General features: G+C 40.9%; 1 long non-coding RNA gene across 3 annotated transcripts in view; it reads left to right on the top strand.

Moving 5' to 3' along the window:
• Positions 1-15068, top strand: part of LOC123335099 — a 459666-nt gene that overhangs the window by 38316 nt on the left and 406282 nt on the right. The window contains exon 2 of one of the 3 annotated variants that reach the window (XR_006641410.1): positions 10461-10652. The exons of the other annotated variants lie outside the window; for them this stretch is intronic. This is a non-coding gene — a long non-coding RNA (uncharacterized LOC123335099). The remainder of the gene's footprint in view (positions 1-10460; positions 10653-15068) is intronic. 3 annotated transcript variants of the gene reach the window in all.

The raw sequence follows: 15068 nt of genomic DNA, 5'->3' as shown, positions 1-15068 counted from the left end.
TAGTGGCCAGTGTTGAGATTCTGCCAGGGTTGGCCATATGGTGATCATAATGATGATTTATGAATCAGAAATTGTAATCTGATGGCCCATGGATTGAATTTGGCACAAAGGATTTTTGTTTGGCCTCTATTGTTCATTTGGTTTTCATAGAACTTGATGCTAATATTTAGAATTCAGAATATTTTACATACAAATGTGATTTCAGGCTTTTAAAAAACCAAGCTCTGGCAACACTGGGCTTATGTTCTTATATACGGAGGACTGAAGTAAACCATGTTGCTGCCACTGCTCACTTTAGAAAGGGCATGAACTCTAGTTTGTCGCAGTCTTCCCCTTTCCCAACCTGCTTCTCTTATTTCCATTATATGGATGATCCCTATACTTGTGTTGATGATCACTGGTATAAGTGCTGAGCTTCAATTCCGTACTTAATATTTAATGAACTCTGTCTAATAAGATTTATCTCCCCCACTGAGATGATATGTGATGAGGCATTGCTTGAACTATCATGATTTAAATGCAATGAATAATAAGGACGAAAAATAGTGGTTTTATTGATATCTGAAGATTGTAGTTCACCATTGCTAGGCCTTAGCTCTTGACTTTAGCTCTTGACGTATGTTCCATAAATGATAAACTCTGGGACAAGTTTAGTGTTTCTACTGAAAGAGAAAGAGAAATGCAGTAACAAAACTACTACATCATCTAATTTTTAATCTTAATGAAAGTGCTTCCAAGTTAGTGAAATGGTCTCCTTTCCATGATGATTTCCTCCTTCAATGCTGAGAAAGGTTCTTAACTCTGACCCCATATCCTTGTTCATGGAAAGGAGACCATTTCACTAACTTGGAAGCACTTTCATTAAGATTAAAAATTAGATGATGTAGTAGTTTTGTAAGGGGACTTGGGCTTATATTTATATAAAAGTACTTATTCTCCTCTACAAGAAATTGTCCAACCCAATGGAATTCTGTGGCATCTATTTAGGCTAAAAGTCAAATATTGCTGAAGAGATAATGTATACTAGCTTTATCAAATAGGCTGCATTTGGACTTTAGAAGCATGTGTTTAAAAGCCTTGTTTTTAAAAAATGAAAATACCTTATTCATGCTGAGGATTTTTTCCTTAATTTCTTTTAACTCACATGATATGCAGATTGAAATGGTGCTTTACTTTTTCATTTTTATAATGAAAAATTAGAGAAAACACATAAGAGTACTTGCTATGTGTTTATACTGATTACCTTATTTAATACTCTCAACACTCATACAAGATACATAAAATATTATCCCTATTTTATAGACGAGAAGACTGAGGCACAGAGAGAGAGTGCTGAGAGACTTGAGTAAATAACTTGCTAAACCATTGTGTATGTTGGGGTCAGAATCAGTGCAGCTTAGCTTTCTACCTTTCTAACCCTTGATGAATACAAGCTAAAATATTGGACATGCTATAACCACTGTCTTTCTATCATCTGTAGAGCTATGCCAATCAGCTTTCTCCTGTTCGCCAAGGATAATATCGCAAAAGCTCCTTGATGGTTTGTTTGCCCAAATAGAAATCTTGAAAGTATTTCCATAAATGATGGCTTAGAAGGTCATTAGCAGTTCTGATAGTTTTAAATAAATTGTGTTTTGAAATGATTGCTTTGGGATGGGTCTCTTATGGTTAAGTGTTATATTGTGGGAATTGTCTGAATTTTCAAATACAATGCATTTTATTGATCATAAGAAGAAAATGTTTTGGATGATAATAATTCCACTGTTCTAAGTTTGCTGTTTGAAGCCTGCATAGATTGGGTTAGTGTAAATGTTTGAAGTATTTGAATTGAATGCATTTGGGGTATAGGAAAGTGATTAAGTCCTCTCGGTCCCTGTTGTTGAGGGACCTTATGGGGCTGCATTGCCCAGCTTGAAGTGGAAAAGTTAACCTGGAATGTGTTTGAGGGTTTAGCTCCTGATGATTGCCTTTGAAGAATTTCTTGCAGCCATTTGCTCTTAAGGCACTTGGAGGCTGGTCTATGTCTTTTGGAACTTACCATGTGGCTCAGTGGTAAAGAATCTGCCTGCCAATACAGGTGATGTGGGTTGGGAAGGTCCCCTGGAGGAGGAAATGGCAACCCACTCCAGCATTCTTGCCTGGGAAACCCCATGAACAGAGGAACCTGGCAGGGTTCATGGAGTCACAAAGAGTTGGACATGACTGAGCACTCACGCAGTATGTCTTTTGGGGCCCAGAGCCCAGTAACAACTCTAACCATCTGTGGTCCAGAGAACACATGAGAAACAGTTTTGTTCGCCTGCCTTTCCTATCATTCCTTCCCACATTCCTGGGCTAAGTTGGGATCTGAGAAGTGTCCATGAAGCTTATATGCATACAACCACACAAGTGGCTACTGTGCATTCCCTTGTTGTGACCAAAGTCTTTTTGTTTGGGGGAGTAAGTACATAGAAACTGACCTGAGCCTTTCACAATAAAGGCATTATGAAACCTCTCACTGAAGATTTAAATGGTAGCCACTTGATATAATCTCCTATCCTCTCTGGAGATAGAATGGATTCAAATAATCAGGAAAGCTATGCTTGCACAGGTTTTATCTCTGCTGGTTCAGTAGAATCCGGGCTGAACCTAGTAGTTTTTTGTGCTGTTACACGCTGTGTTTACTTGTGAGCTACCTTCCCCTGAAATATCCTATGACTCAATATTCCCAGGTTAATTTCAGGCATTTTCTAGTTGCTTTCCTTCTATATGCCCCAGGATGATTTTCTTTAAAAACCACCTATATCTTTAGCTGTCACTTAAAAGCTGTTGACTCCTAAAGAAAACAACTTCAGATCTTTTCTTTTCCCAAGCTGGGCTCCTGTATTGCCTACTGCTTGTGGAACCCATCCATGTAGATATTCCACTGGCTTCTCAAAAGCAACAGGCTTTAAACTAAGCTCTTTATCTTCCTCAGAACTGTACAAAAAAGATCTTGACGAAAAGATAATCACGATGGTATGATCACTCACCTAGAGCCAGACATCCTGGAATGTGAAGTCAAGTGGGCCTTAGAAAGCATCACTACGAACAAAGCTAGTGGAGGTGATGGAATTCCAGTTGAGCTTTTCAAATCCTGAAAGATGATGCTGTGAAAGTGCTGCACTCAGTATGCCAGCAAATTTGGAAAACTCAGCAGTGGCCACTGGACTGGAAAAGGTCAGTTTTCATTCCAATCCCGAAGAAAGGCAATGCCAAAGAATGCTCAAACTACTGTACAATTGCACTCATCTCACACTCTAGTAAAGTAATGCTCAAAATTCTCCAAGCCAGGCTTCAGCAATACGTGAACCATGAAATTCCAGATGTTGAAGCTGGTTTTAGAAAAGGCAGAGGAACCAGAGACCAAATTGCCAACATCTGCTGGATCATGGAAAAAGCAAGAGAGTTCCAGAAAAACATCTATTTCTGCTTTATTGACTATGCCAAAGCCTTTGACTGTGTGGATCACAATAAACTGTAGAAAATTCTGAAAGAGATGGGAGTACCAGACCACCTGACCTGCCTCTTGAGAAACCCATATGCAGGTCAGGAAGCAACAGTTAGAACTGGACATGGAACAACAGACTGGTTCCAAATAGGAAAAGGAGTACATCAAGGCTGTATATTGTCACCCTGCTTATTTAACTTCTATGCAGAGTACATCATGAGAAACACTGGGTTGGAAGAAGCACAAGCTGGAATCAAGATTGCAGGGAGAAATATCAATCACCTCAGATATGCAGATGACACCACCCTTATGGCAGAAAGTGAAGATGAACTCAAAAGCCTCTTGATGAAAGTGAAAGAGGAGAGTGAAAAAGTTGGCTTAAAGCTCAACATTCAGAAAACAAAGATCATGGCATCTGGTCCCATCGCTTCATGGGAAATAGATGGGGAAACAGTGGAAACAGTGTCAGACTTTATTTTTCTGGGCTCCAAAATCACTGCAGATGGTGACTGCAGCCATGAAATTAAAAGACACTTACTCCTTGGAAGGAAAGTTATAACCAACCTAGATAGCATATTGAAAAGCAGAGACGTTACTTTGCCAACAAAGGTCCCTCTAGTCAAGGCTATGGTTTTTCCAGTAGTCACGTATGGATGTGAGAGTTGGACTGTGAAGAAAGCTGAGCGCCGAAGAATTGATGCTTTTGAATTGTGGTGTTGGAGAAGACTCTTGAGAGTCCCTTGGACTGCAAGGAGATCCAACCAGTCCACTCTAAAGGAGATCAGCCCTGGGTGTTCTTTGGAGGGAATGATGCTAAAGCTGAAACTCCAATAATTTGGCCACCTCATGTGAAGGGTTGACTCATTGGAAAAGACTCTGATGCTGGGAGGGATTGGGGGCAGGAGGAGAAGGGGACGACAGAGGATGAGATGGCTGGATGGCATCACCGACTCGATGGACGTGAGTCTGAGTGAACTCCAAGAGTTGGTGATGGACAGGGAGGCCTGGCGTGCTGCAATTCATGGGGTTGCAAAGAGTCGGACACGACTGAGCAACTGAACTTAACTGAACTGATCTTCTCTGCTCCTCTTTCTGTATTTTTTTACTTGTATTCAGTCTGTATCAAACATCATCATGTATAAATTCTGACTCATTAAATGTGGGATGGTATGAGGAGTCAACACTGTTTGCAAATACCTGTAGTGGTTCTGATGTTTGTGGTCCACATACAACACTGAGTAGTGAATGCCTCTCTTTCCATCTCATCACATGAACTAGAAACCTTGGAATCATCCTAGACTCGTCTCTTCTGCTCAACTCACACCACAAGGGGCTGCTATGTCCTATCAATTCCATTTCCTCAGTGTGTTTTAAGTCAGCCCCTTTCTCTCTGTTCCCACTGCTGCCTGCTTTATTCTATCCTAGTTCACCCCACGGAGAAGGAAATGGCTCCCCACTCCAGTACTCTTGCCTGGAAAATCCCATGGATGGAGAAGCCTGGTAGGTCCAATACCTATCACAGTGCCTGGCATTTAGTAGGGATATAAGAGATACTTGAGAATGAATAAATGGCCAAATATTTTTAAACACTTTGGAAAGACTGTAGTCACATTGATACTCAGTGTGTGGAGAAATGTCCTTTCATCATTGCCTTTGCAACAGAAGTGACTTTCTTGCATTAGCAATGGAAGGTTTCCATTAGTTTCATTTTGGTTCCTCCCAGGGTCCAGAGGGATATGTGAAGATCAACGTATTACTCTGTTACCCTTCCCAAACTTGCTTTTGCAATATCCATGTTCTTAGAATACACAAAAGAAGCTGGTGTTCCATTGCTAAAATCAAAATCCAAGCAGAACCTCCAAGTTGATTTTAAGGTGTGTATTTCAAACCTAATTTGTACCAAATCAAATGGGAATTTCAGGGAGGCTGCTTTCAGTTCAATATAGCAGTTGGATATTCCAGAGCAAGAGGGTGGGCAGCTTCTTGTTACTGGAACTCCACAGAGTTACTACACAGAAGCCAGCTGTTGTAAAAGTGATTCCTCCTTTTGGATGGAAGTGTGGGGTCAACAGCAATGTGCTTATCCAAACATTGTGTTCTCTTGTTTCTTATTAAGTATAATCCACATTCGACAGGGTTTATTGAGGGACTATAATGACCCTGGAATTGTGTCAAAGGCTTTATATAGAAAGATGAGCAGGTCACTGTCCCTGTCATAGAAGAGACCAGCATCTAAACAAAAAAACCTACTCTTAGAAGTCCCTTGCTGATAATTTCTCAAAGTCCTCTTTCACATCAAACAAACAAGAACAGAGTTGGAAGGCAGGATGAAAGAAACTTCTGTTTTCTGTTGTGAGGAAAAAAATTTTCTTAAGGAATGCTGACATCCGCAGTGTTTTAAATGAGAATGTACCAGTGCTCTGGAGACACCTCATGTTGTTTTCTTAAAAAAAGAGCATTTCAGAGAGTAGGTATGTTTGTTTGATATAATAAAGGTTACCCTAGAAAAATTTGTGTTCACAGAACTAATGTGACATCTTCCCAACTGGGGCCTGTGGATGGAGGGCAGGGTGGAAAAACTGCCTCATGCAGAACTAGACCAGGAAGGGCTAGGGAGTGGGCTCAGGGTCTTTTTGAGAGCAACCCCAGCAGAAAGATGTGATCAAGTGAAGTACTAAGTAGGATCTAGTAGGGGGAATCTTTGGTTAATTGAAAATTGCATCATCTGCAACTGAATCCTACTTCAGATTTTAAAAGTATGCCATCTCTCTGGTTTAAAAATCATTTGTATGAAAGAATGTGAATTGGTAACTTTAAATAAAGGGGAAGGAAGTAGAACAACTGATTATTTTTCTAAGCCCCATATAAAACTTATTTGATTATTTATGATTTTTTCCCTCAGAGAGCAATAGTTCTATTGTTTCCCCCATAAAACACATATATGTCACTGATGAGTTGGCTGCAGATTCTTTCTGTAAATAGAGGATTCCTTGAATATGACATTAGCCATTCAAACATCTGGCGTTTACGGGATATTTTTGGAGGCAGAGTTGTCTGTTTCTTCCTACGCTAAGAAGCAGGACACATCTAAGTTTTCCAGCATCACTGTCTCCTGAGGCAAGCTGTTTTTTCAGTTACTGTGGGTGATTAGATGATGGAAGGCAAGAACCTCTGCAGGCCTTGAAGTAGTCCTAGAGGAACAAACCGTGCGACTGCCCCTCACCTGGTGGCCAGGAGAGCTTCTATCAGGGGGTGGAACTTTTAGAACTTAGAAAAGCCTCAGAGAGATTATTTGAACAGGGGAACTTATACTTTTTCAAAATTGATGAAAATTTTAACTCTCATTTTTGTCAATACCAGAAGCCAGGAGCTGGGTTCAGTAGGACTTTGGATAACTTTATTAAGGTCAATCACTCTGGACTTCCTACTGTACTGAAAGGGTAATGTAACATCCCTCCTTCTTGGAGGGACCACACCCTCAACCAGCTAGTGCTGAACAATCAGGGACTCCTGGTTATTCCCCCTTGGTTCAGGACCAGCAGCCAGCTAACTTCCCTCTGCTCACGTGTCTGCAGCATGAAAAGAAGCTGGAAGCTGAATTCAGCTTCCCAGATGGAATATTTATAAAGTCCAGTCACTTAATTTCACCAAATTTTGCAATTTGGATTATAATATACTGTTAAAATAAATCTCCATAGGAAGCAAATGTGATGATTATAGTATCATCATATATCAATTTTTCATAAATTACTCAGTAAATCACCTATAGAACTCAGAGAGGCAAACCCTAGATTTGTCTTGTTGTGCTTTATTGTGCTAAACCATAAAGGGGTTTTGAGGGTACTGCAATGGCATAGTTAGTCTGGTTGTCGATGTCTATCCTGAAATTTCAACACAGAATAAGAATAATTAAAGAACAGTGTGTGTGGGTCTCTACATAATATGATAAGCCCCATGTATGGGCATGTGTGCTTAGTTCTGTCTGACTCTTTTTGACCCTGTGGACTGTAGCCTTCCAGGCTCCCCTATCCATGAAACTTTCAGGCAAGAATATTGGAGTGGGATGCCATTGCCTTCTCTAGGGTACCTTCCTGACCCAGGGATCAAACCTGCGTCTCCTACATTGGCAGGTGGCTTCTTTACCACTGTGCCACCCTACAGAATAGGTTAAAGATGGGGTTTCCTTTAACCTCCAGTTGTACTATTGAATTTTAGTTTGAATTGAGGCTAGAGTCTTAAGGATCTCAATCTCCAAAGAAGAAATTATACCCTGTAGAGTGAATTCTTGATTTTTTTTTTTTTTTTGGTGTTCATGAGCTTTTGTGGGAAAATTCCCACAAAATTAGGGAATTAGGTTTTATTCAGGTTGGGATACTGATTGTAAACCAGGAAATCACTTAAGTTCTGTGGGCACCATTCCCTTATCTTTAAAGGAGAGAAAGTTGAATTGGATGCTTTGTTTATTCTTGATCCAAAGTTATAAAGAAGTCCTTTACTCACTTTGATACTGATTCATTTTCCTGTCATTCATTCATTCAATAGATATTTAGAGTATGTACTTAAGTTTTAAGTACTATGGTAGGTTAAGGATACCCCTATATTGGTGAATAGCATAGCTTTGCTTCCAAGCAGCCCAACATATATTACGCATGTGGAGAGTAAGGGTGATAACTGATACAGATGAACCAATAACAAGTATGCAATGTACTGCATAATAATGAAGTATTGGGTGCCTTGGAAATTCAAAGGTTGGGTAACTCACTTAGTCTTTGAGGTTAGAATAGATAAAGATGGCTTCTAAGAGGTAATGACATTGAAATTCGGCCCTGAAAGAGTTCTGCTGAGCAAGAGGATGAGGGTTTAGAGCTGCACATTGGGTCATATTCAGAGGAAAAGGCTTTGCACCAGGATTGATAGAACAAGGGAGAAAAAAGAGAGAATGAAAATGTTCTTATGGGACTAGAGGGACTTCACCATGATAGGTACAGCCTGGAGAGGAAGGGGGAAATGGCAGGAGACTGCTGGAAAGTGGGATGAGGGCAGGTCATGAAGTGCATTGTACTTTAGAAGAAGAGAATTTGGATATTATTGTGAAGATTGGCAGGGAAATGGGAGACTTTGAGGCAGTGGAGTGAAGTCATCAGCACTTGCTTTAGAAGGATCTTTGACTGCTGTGTGGGGCTTGGCTGAGGAACACTGGACTGGAGGGCAAAAACCAGTCGAGATGCTTCCATTTCTTGACAGGGCCACCAGCTGTGTAACTGGAGGAGTTTCCCAGGCTGGCGGATGTGGATCCTGACGCTGCTGAGCTAGGAGTGAGTGATGAGAGGGCACCAGATGCTGCTCTCTAAAGCGGGGCCCCCTCTGTGAGGGCCTCAGCAGGCCAGAGAGGAGCTGCTCACCGCTTCTTCTGAGTAAGGCACAATCTCGTGTCCAGATTGGGGCTGGCAGTTGCAGGCTCGCCAGGAATGGAGAGAGAGAGCCAACTCCCTCACAGGCTGATAGGAAGGAACTGAAGCTCCACGGGACACCATCAGTCAGGATTTGCTCATTGCCTGGCTGAGGTGTCCAAACAAGGCCATCCATATGTCCTGCAGTTTCTGTCCATGCCCTTGAATGACCTTGTCACTCTCAGCTTGTACTTTGTTGACTTACATGATACTTGGACTTGCCAAAGAGTGTGCAAACTCCTCCTGTGTTGAAAGCAGACATCTTGGTTCATGCTTGCAAAGGGCTGCAGGGCCCTGGACAAGGGACTACCAGACACCCATGCAGATGATGCAGGGCTACCAAGAAAAACAGGCCTGGCTGTGTAGCTCAGGGCCCTTTGAGACTAGGTAGACAGAATAAGTGCACATACATGAGAACACAAGTATTTGGCAGCTGTACCAAATCCCATTCACATGTGGAGAGCAGAAAGTCCAGTGAGATGGGCTGGGGTTGGGGGATGAGGGTGCTAGTCTCTCTGCTCACAAAAACCAGTGCGTGTGCCTCTTCTTTGCTGTGCTTTACTTTTGGGCCTCAGGCCTAACCACGTTGTCCATGCTTTAGCCTGTGTGAGGCCCATGGAAGGCCCATGCTTTCTGTGACTGTGGTATCTTGGATTGCATTTTGTCTGTCACGATCCCATATGACTGTATGTTTAACTTCCTCAGTGGATTGTGATTCCTTGAAAAAAGCAAATGCACTTATCCATCCTGGTTTTCCTGGACACTAAGCAGGATGGGTGTCTTGTACCCCCTACACACCCAATAAATGCTTCTTGGAATAAAAGGAACTATAAGCCAAGTATTTAGGTTTGGTCACTCAACTATTAAGAGTTTAAGATATAAGGGAGATCCTGTAGTCAGGGTAGCTGCCATCAGTCTTGTGATTTCAATTATTGGATTCTAAACTTTGGTGGTTTCAAGATAGATGAAATCCTAGACACAGAACAGTTTCTGGGGGGCTCAATAATAAAGCATCTGCCTGCAATGCAGGGACTATCTACAACGCAGGAGATGTGGGTTAGATCCCTGCATCAGGAAGATTCCCTGATGAAGGAAATGGCAACCCAGTCCAGTATTCTTGGCTGGAAAATCCCACAAACAGAAGGGCCTGGTGGGCTACAGTCCATGAGGTCACAACAGTCAGACACGACTTAGCGACTAAACCACCGCCACCGCCACAGCCCACAGCAACCGACAGATCTATGGAAAGCAGAGTTTCACATGTTCACAGTATCCCTGGAGACCACTCACTGCTCATTTGTCATCATCTCACAGCCTGTCCCCCCCACACCAGGCCTCAGTGTCAGGCTCTGTGCTTAGTGCTTCATATTTGACATATCTTAATTCTCATCACATCTTGGGAAAGCAGTATTCTATTTTTAAGATGTGGACAACTAGGCTCATGGGGATTACATCCTTTATTCAAGTTTAAGTCTCATTAGAGCTGATACTCAGATCAAAGATCTGCCTGATGCCAAAGCTCTTCTCCTTTCATTACGCAGCTCACTGGTTGTTTTGATGGGAATGGATAGGTGGACCAGCTTCATTGGATTGGCCCTGGAGGACCAAGAATAGACATGTGTGTGCAGGAATTTGCTTCCTGGAAGATGCCACAAGTGGAGAACTACCACAAGCTCCATAAACTCTCTCCTTCTAGCCCAGGGATAATGACAGATGGTCACTGTGACTTCCGGGTATGTACAAGTATGATCTTGAACAAAAGGAAGACAGACATGATTGTGGCAGAGGGGCCATTTCTGGGCAGGACAATAGAAAGCAATAGTGTGTGTGTGTTAGAGCAGGGAGTTGCGGGCTGCAGGGCTCTTGGCCCTCTGGCTGACAGCTAGAGCGACATAAATAGCAACCTTACAACTTGGTGAGTGTGTTTGACTGTGTAAGGTGACCTGAACAGGTGGTACCTGGTTTCAATCACGTTGTTACATTTATGCTACAAACTTATTTAGGGGAACAGAGAAGCTGTTTCTCTGCATGGTTTACCCAGATTGGAAGGGTTTGAGGGGAGAAGCAGCAGGTATAGAAGATGGGAAGTGTAGAAACAGCAAGAGATAAAGCAATCAAAGAGCCACTAATTACTAACATTGCTGAAATAGTCTGTGTTTCAGTTTCTGAGACAGCAGATACAATCATTCTTTCCTCTGCATGTCTTGGGTCCGTGGAAAGGATAGTATTCTCAATTGTGCTTGAAGTTTGTCAGAGCTGTGTGGACTGACAGTGTTATTACTATAGCGTAGCAATTTTTATTCTGCCAACCACCCTGGTACTTTAAACACAGTCAAGAAGTTGAGACACAATTTTCAAAAATTCTAAAGTTTTTTTTGGGGAGAGTAAAATATGCTCTTTAATGCCTCATTTATAATTCTAGAGAAAGTTCTCCTTTCTCCCCTGTGGACTATGTTTTAGAAGATGAAGGTAGAATTATAGAGCTGAGCACACAGCATTGATTTACCTGTTTCCATTATTTTTTCTTTGTGGGAGGGAGATGGTAATTTTGCTTAAAAAGGGTCTGGAAAACAACCCTCCACAACCTAATTAAAGGCATTTTCCTGGTGATGTTAGACAGAATTTCTTAGAAATCTTTGCCACTGGCAGAAGAAGTGGCTGGAATTTTTAAAGGTAATCTATCAACAGCACTGAATTGTCTGTTTTTACCTGCAAAGTGAGTGTACAGTAATCCCTTTCATCCTGGCAGGTTTAATTCATCCGGTGAGGCTGTGAGTGGTCACTTTCAGATATGGCTCTTACATGATCAAGGCCTGCTGTGACAGGGAGAAAACAAAAAAGATAAATTGTGGTCATGCAGCAGAACAAATGATTATAGCCCTACCTGGCTTCACTACTCTTCCCCCTAACAAAACAAGTGCTATGAGAATTGATCTGTTTACAGAAAGACAACTTCAGAGCATAATGACCCATTCCTGGCTCACCACCTACTCTAGACTCATTAAACCCATTTCAGTCTTCTGTCTCCTTTGTTGAAAAAGCTCTCAGTAGCACTACTGGCTGAAACGACTCAAATTAGTAACTTGGCTTTTAAGAATCTCCATTGTTTTGTTGGTATCTGCACAACTCATTTAATGAAGTTAAATCAAATAAAATTGCACAAGCATTAACCTTACCAAACAAAGAAATGTGCAACAAACTTTTTGATTGAATTTTGGCTGCATTTTTCAAATGGTATCTCTTATCTTGAAGTCCTTTTCAGTCTGAATAAAACCTGTAATTCTGAATGGCAGTAGTTATAGCAACCAGAGCTTATTTGGATCAATCCTTATGGGTAAATGTCCTTCTATGGCCTGGGTTTGAAATGTTCAATTTGTCCTCTTTTTCTATAGAGTTCAGTAATCAACAAATTTCAGACATAGGTTTTAGAGGGAGAAAAGTTGTGATCCTGCGATGTGAAATATCTCAAAATAAAGTTTTACGCTAAGATCACTATGGGGTGTTTCCTTTCCATTCTCTTGCAATCATTAAAATTGGTCTTAGCTAAGAACACTACATAAGAGTGGCAAAAATGTGAACTTCTGGCTTTATGTTGTAATAAGTTCAGTGAGATGGGAATATCAGACCACCTGACCTTCCTCTTGAGAAATCTGTATGCAGGTTAGGAAGCAACAGTTAGAACTGGACATGGAACAATAGACTGGTTCCAAATAGGAAAAGGAGTACATCAAGGCTGTATATTGTCACTCTGCTTATTTAATTTTTATGCAGAGTACATCATGAGAAATGCTGGGCTGGAAGAAGCACAAGCTGGAATCAAGATTGCTGGGAGAAATATCAATAACCTCAGATATACAGATGACACCACCCTTATGGCAGAAAGTGAAGAGGAACTCAAAAGCCTCTTGATGAAAGTGAAAGAGGAGGGTGAAAAAATTGGCTTAAAGCTCAAGATTCAGAAAATGAAGATCATGGCATCTGGTCCCATCACTTCATGGGGAATAGATGGGGAAACAGCGGAAACAGTGTCAGACTTTATTTTTTTGGGCTCCAAAATCACTGCAGATGGTGATTGCAGCCATGAAATTAAAAGACGCTTACTCCTTGGAAGGAAAGTTATGACCAACCTAGATAGCATATTCAAAGCAGAGATATTACTTTGCCAACAAAAGTTTGTCTAGTCAAGGCTATGGTTTTTCCAGTGGTCATGTATGGATGTGAGAGCTGGACTGTGAAGAAGGCTGAGCGCCAAAGAATTGATGCTTTTGAACTGTGGTGTTGGAGAAGACTCTTGAGAGTCCCTTGGACTGCAAGGAGCTCCAACCAGTCCATTCTGAAGGAGCTCAGCCCTGGGATTTCTTTGGACGGAACGATGCTAAAGCTGAAACTCTAGTACTTTGGCTACCTCATGCGAAGAGTTGACTCATTGGAAAAGACTCTGATGCTGGGAAGGATTGGGGGCAGGAGGAGAAGGGGACGACAGAGGATGAGATGGCTGGATGGCATCACTGACTCGATGGACATGAGTCTGAGTGAACTCTGGGAGTTGGTGATGGACAGGGAGGCCTGGTGTGCTGTGATTCATGGGGTCGCAAAGAGTCGGACACGACTGAGCGACTGAACTGAACTGAACTGAAGTTCAGCGAGAGCCTGGAATGAAGAATGTATCCATGATATCATCAGATAAAGCATTTTTATGCTTCAAAGGGCACTACTAAGAAAGTGAAAGGACAATCCACAGAATGGGAGAACCATTTCAAAAATCGTACATCTGATGTAATATTTACATATAGATGATATAAATAATTATAACTCAATAATAGAAAGACAAGTCAGTTAAAAAATAAAAGGTCGCAATAGACATTTTTCCAAAGAAGATATACAAATGGCCAATAAGATTTGAAAAGATGTTCAGCATTATTAGCCATCAAGGAAATGCATTTCAAGACTACAGTGAGATACTACTTCATACTCATGAGGATGACTAAAGTCAAAAAGGCAACTGGAGAAAATTATAATTCAAAAAGGTCCATGAACCTCAGTGCTCACTGCAGCACTATTTATAATAGCCAAGACATAGAGGCAACCTAAGTGTCCATCAACAGAGGAATAGCTAAAGAAGATGTGGTATGTGTATACACACACATGTGGTATGGTATGTGCATACACACACATATGGACTATTACTCAGCCATGGAAAAGAATGAAATAATGACATTTGCAGCAAAATAGATGGACCTAGAGCTTATCATGGTAAGTGAAGTAAGAGAGAGAAACAATTATCATGTGATATAGCTTATATGTGGAATCTAAAAAATGATACAAATAAACTTATTTACAAAACAGAAATAAACTAACAGACGCAGAAAACAAACTTATATTTTCCAAAGTGGAAAGTGGAGAGTGATAAATTGGGAATCTGGGATTAATAGATACACACTGTTATATGTAAAACAGATAACCAACAAGGACCTACTCTATAGTACAGGGAACTATATTCAATATCCCATAGTAACCTATAATGGTAAATCATCTAAAAAAGAATATATATGTATAACCAAGTTACTTGGCTATCTACCTGAAACATACTACATGTCAATAAAAAGTTTTAAAAATATATAATGACAAGTGGTAATGAGGAGGTAGAGAAATCAAAATCTTCATAAATTTCTGGTGAAAATGTAAAATGATGCAACTGCTTTAGCAAACAGTTTGTCAGGCCTTCAAATGGTTAAGCAGAGAGATTTTTAAAAATCAGTTGGAAATCTTGAAGGGCAAGAAATGCAATATTATATGTGAACCCTTCATACTCCTGATTTGACCAAGCACAGCTAAATCCAAAAATTGGGTGAGATGACACAGAAGAATTATCTTTCAATGCTTTATGCCTTTGTAACCAAGGGACGCATTTTGTGGGAAATGAGATAGTTTCTAAGTAATTCCTGTAATGGCCAAAGCAGGTAGTGCAGAGACTTGGAACTAAAAAGGAAAAAAAAAAACAAAAACAAAACAACAAACAACAGAGGAAAAGACCCATTTCTAAAGTGCAAGAAACCTTTGAATCTGATGTTTTTGTTCCACCTGATTCGAGGGCTGGTAGTGACTTTCTGTGGGCCTGTTTGTCTGTTGTTGGGAGATAAAGAATCAAA

The sequence above is a fragment of the Bubalus bubalis genome, chromosome 9, assembly GCF_019923935.1.
Source record: "Bubalus bubalis isolate 160015118507 breed Murrah chromosome 9, NDDB_SH_1, whole genome shotgun sequence".
Lineage (NCBI taxonomy): Eukaryota > Metazoa > Chordata > Mammalia > Artiodactyla > Bovidae > Bubalus > Bubalus bubalis.
This window is presented reverse-complemented; position numbering and strand designations above follow the sequence as displayed.